This window comes from Brassica napus (assembly GCF_020379485.1).
Source record: "Brassica napus cultivar Da-Ae chromosome C9 unlocalized genomic scaffold, Da-Ae chrC09_Random_62, whole genome shotgun sequence".
NCBI classification, from domain to species: domain Eukaryota; kingdom Viridiplantae; phylum Streptophyta; class Magnoliopsida; order Brassicales; family Brassicaceae; genus Brassica; species Brassica napus.
The window spans coordinates 17,619-22,500 of record NW_026014421.1 but is presented as its reverse complement, the minus strand read 5'-3'; positions in this window follow the sequence as shown (position 1 = coordinate 22,500).

The window sequence follows — 4,882 nt, the reverse complement described above, 5'->3', positions numbered from 1 at the left end:
AGGTTTATCGACGGCGTTAATAATTTTGATAATATATCAAAGTCTATTCCTTCTTGATTGAAAGGAATTCCTATGGCTCCAATAAACAAAGTAAATAAAAGCAATACAAGCATAGGAAATAGAATAGTATTGTCTGATTCATGGGGATAATAGAAAGTTCTTGTATTAAGTCCAAAATTTTCAACAGTAATAAAAGTTTGATTTCTTACATTATTACTAATTTTATATGTTTTATTGCCAAAAAAAGAAGCTCTTTTCGTATTATTCATTGTTAATAATGGTACTAACCCAAAATTCCTATTAAGTTTTTTATCTTCTTCTTTACCCCATAAAGAAATTGAATAGAAGGAGCTACTTTTTTTTCCACTATAATTTATAAAATAAGTGTTTAAATGGCCTTCAAAAGTAAGTAAATAAATCCGAAACATATAAAATGCGGTTAATCCCGCTGTTGAACAAGCTATTATTGCAAAAATTGGCGAAAATAACAAACTATCATTAAGAATTTCATCTTTAGACCAAAAACAAGCAAGGGGGGGAATACCACAAAGTGAGAGTGTTCCTACTAAAAAGGCAGTTTTTGTAATCGGCACATGTTTTGTCAAACCACCCATAAGAATCATATTCTGACTTTTATCAGGAGAATAGCCAACTATAGCTTCCATTGAATGAATAATGGATCCAGATCCTAAAAACAACAAAGCTTTCGAATAAGCATGAGTAATCAAATGAAATAAAGCGGATCTATAAGACCCCATACCTAGAGCTAACATCATATAACCCAGTTGAGACATTGTAGAATAGGCTAAACCTCTCTTAATATCTTTTTGAGCAAGAGCTAAAGTGGCTCCTAAGAGTACTGTTATTATACCTATCAAAGATATTATATACATTATAGAAGGGATAACTATAAAAAGAGGAAGAAGACGAGCTACAAGAAAAATTCCCGCTGCTACCATAGTAGCAGCATGTATAAGAGCCGAAATAGGAGTAGGGCCCTCCATGGCATCCGGCAACCATACATGAAGAGGAAATTGTGCAGATTTAGCAATAGGACCCACAAATAATAGAAATGCACACAAAGTAAGGAATAAGAGATTTATTCTATTATTTAATATTAAATTATTGAATATTTCGAACAAATCTTGAAATTCGAAACTGCCAGTTATCCAATAAAGACCTAAAATTCCTAATAATAAACCAAAATCCCCTACACGATTGGTTACAAAAGCTTTTTGACAGGCATTCGCTGCAATAGGTCGTGTGAACCAAAAACCTATTAATAAATACGAACACATTCCAACTAATTCCCAAAAAAAATAAACTTGGATCAAATTAGAACTAGTAACTAATCCTAACATTGAAGTATTAAAAAAACCCATATAAGCAAAAAACCTCAGATATCCTTGATCATGAGACATATAATTATCACTATAAATCAGAACCAAAATTCCAACAGTTGTAATTAATATTGACATAATAGAAGTAAGTGGATCAATAAAGTAACCGAACTCAAAAGAAAATTCATTATTTATGGTCCAAGACCATACATTTTGATGAATGCAACTTAGAAAAATTTGTTGAATAGATAGATAGAGCGAAAAGATCATAACTATACTTAACAAAAAAATACTCAGAAACGTCCACATACGTCGAAGGTTTTTTGTTGCTGTCGGAAAAAGTAGAAGTCCAGCTCCGAGTAAAATAGGTACTGGAAGTGGAATGAAAGGGATGATCCATGAATATTGATATGTATGTTCCATAAAATAAAAAACCCTTTTTATTTTATTCTTAAATTTATTATTTCTTATTCACTGGTTTGTATATATATATATTTTTTTCAAAGGGGATAATAAAAAAGCGCATTTTTTCAAACTTAAATAGAAATTTTTTCGAATTAGTATAATCCTTCATAAACCTTTGAAAAGAAATATATTCAAATCAAAAAATTAGAAGTTATTAACTAATATTACTAAGTTACTGTAAAAAAAACGATTTGTCTTTTTTTTTTTTACTACTAAAAAAAATTTTGATTTTATGCAGATACAGAAAAAGTGAATTATAATTCCGTATTACAATAATTTATATACATATATTAAGAATAGAACAAAGATTTACACGACAAAAAAATACTTAATATTAAGTATAAAAAAAAGTTATTTGGGTTTGATTATTTAGAATTATTATTGAATTATGGAATTTAGTGATTGTCTTCCAGTACACTAAGTGAGCTTTTTTTTTTCAAGAAATATTATTATAATCGATATTTTTTTTTACATATGAAGTGAAGAAATTTAATAAAATTTTTTCTAATATAATCTAAATCTATCAGTATAGATTAATTAAATGAGCACTCTTATACGGATTTAAAACGTTAAATACAAAAAATTTTTCAAGAAAAAGGGAAAAAATAGTTGGGTTTTAAACTTTTGAATGTCTGTTTTGTTTGAAAAATAATATATAATAAAATTTGAAAGAAAAAAATTACTCAATATGGAGTACGAAAGAATAGAATAATAAATGTCTTTGACATCCAATTATACCACTGAAAAACTTTTTTCATTTTTGAATGGCAGTTCCAAAAAAACGTACTTCTATCTCGAAAAAGCGTATTCGTAAAAAAATTTGGAAAAGGAAGGGATATTGGACATCGTTGAAAGCTTTTTCCTTAGGGAAATCGCTTTCTACAGGTAATTCAAAAAGTTTTTTTGTACAACAAAATAAATAAAAAACACTAGAATCATTAGAATTAGCCTAACGTAAAAACCAATTTTTTAGAATACATATAAATTAAAAAAATCTATAGGAACCAAAAAAAAAAAAAAAAAGATAATATATATATATACGAAATATACGAAAGATTCCTATTGATTTTGTAAAAAAAAGGGGGGGTTATTACTTTCCCCATCAATAAAAAAATAAATAAAGATCTTGTATTTCCTCTTAACTAGGAAATACAAGATCTTTTAGCGAAATCAACAGGTTCTTTAAATTAATTTAAGTCAAAAATTTTTCACTTTATACCTTTAGGAATTATTATTTCTCTTAATTCTTATATTCTTTACTTGGAATCAAAGTTATAAAAGTATCTATCCACGATTAAGTGAATATTAGATACTAATAAGTAATAATATATGATATTTTTTTTAAGCGATCAAAAAATATTATGTTTGTACAATATAAAAAGATGCATGAAAATAGATATTTTGACAATTGTTGTTTTTCATTTTTCTTGAGCAACTTAGGCAAATTTTAGTTAAAATTTCTAAGGATTTTGGAGAAGTTTTAATTTTTAGAAAAAGCATTTTTTTAGTAATAAAATCAATTTTAAATTCCATTAAATTAGCTTCTTTATTTAAAATTTGAATCTCGACGATTGAGTAAAAACTTGTTAGTATTATTTTGAACAAGTTGCCGCTATGGTGAAATTGGTAGACACGCTGCTCTTAGGAAGCAGTGCTAGAGCATCTCGGTTCGAGTCCGAGTAGCGGCATAAGATCTTATAAAAGAGATATTATAAGTTTTATAATCAAATTAATACCCGACTTGTTTTCTAAAATCGGGTAAAACCTAGTATTAATTTATTAATTTTTAACAAATTTTTTATGATTTTTTCAATTTTAGAGCATATATTAACTCATATATCTTTTTCGGTCGTTTCAATTGTACTACTAATTTATTTTTTAACTTTATTAGTTAATTTAGATGAAATCATAGGATTTTTTGATTCATCAGATAAAGGAATCGTAATTACGTTTTTTGGTATAACAGGATTATTATTTACGCGTTGGATTTATTCAGGACATTTTCCATTAAGCAATTTATATGAATCATTAATTTTTCTTTCATGGGCTTTTGCAATTATTCATATAGTTTCCTATTTTAATAAAAAAAAAAAAAATCACTTAAACGCAATAACTGCGCCAAGTGCTATTTTTATTCAGGGTTTTGCTACTTCAGGTCTTTTAAACAACATGCCTCAGTCTGCAATATTAGTACCAGCTCTCCAGTCCCAGTGGTTAATGATGCACGTAAGTATGATGATATTAGGCTATGGCGCTCTGTTATGCGGATCATTATTATCAATAGCTCTTCTAGTCATTACATTTCGCAAGGTCGGATCTACTTTTTGGAAAAAGAATATGAAAAATAAAATGTTATTAAATGAATTATTTTCTTTTGATGTACTTTACTACATAAATGAAAGAAATTCTATTTTACTACAACAAAATATTAATTTTAGTTTTTCTAGAAATTATTATAGGTATCAATTGATTGAACAATTAGATTATTGGAGTTTTCGTATTATTAGTCTCGGATTTATCTTTTTAACCGTCGGCATTCTTTCAGGAGCTGTATGGGCTAATGAAACATGGGGTTCATATTGGAATTGGGATCCGAAAGAAACCTGGGCATTTATTACTTGGACCATCTTCGCAATTTATTTACATATTAAAACAAATAGGAATGCTCGAGGTATAAATTCTGCAATTGTGGCTTCGCTAGGTTTTCTTTTAATTTGGATATGCTATTTTGGCGTCAATCTTTTAGGAATAGGTTTACATAGTTATGGTTCATTTACATCGAATTAACTAAAACATTAACAAAAAAAGAAAAGAATCCAAATAAAAAAAATAGCATCTATATATAACTTCATCTAAGTTAAGAAATCTAATTTAGTTTTAGTAGTAAATCATCAAGAACCTTTTGAATCAAGTAGTACAATGATTCAAAAGGTTCTCACAATACAAAAAGCAAAGACTTCTTATTATAATTCAATTTAATGTTTTTTTTTATTTCCTGAAAACTATCCATAAAAATAATTAGATAAAATGGATTCGACCTTGTCACTTGCTAATGAGAGCACAAAATCAGGATAAAT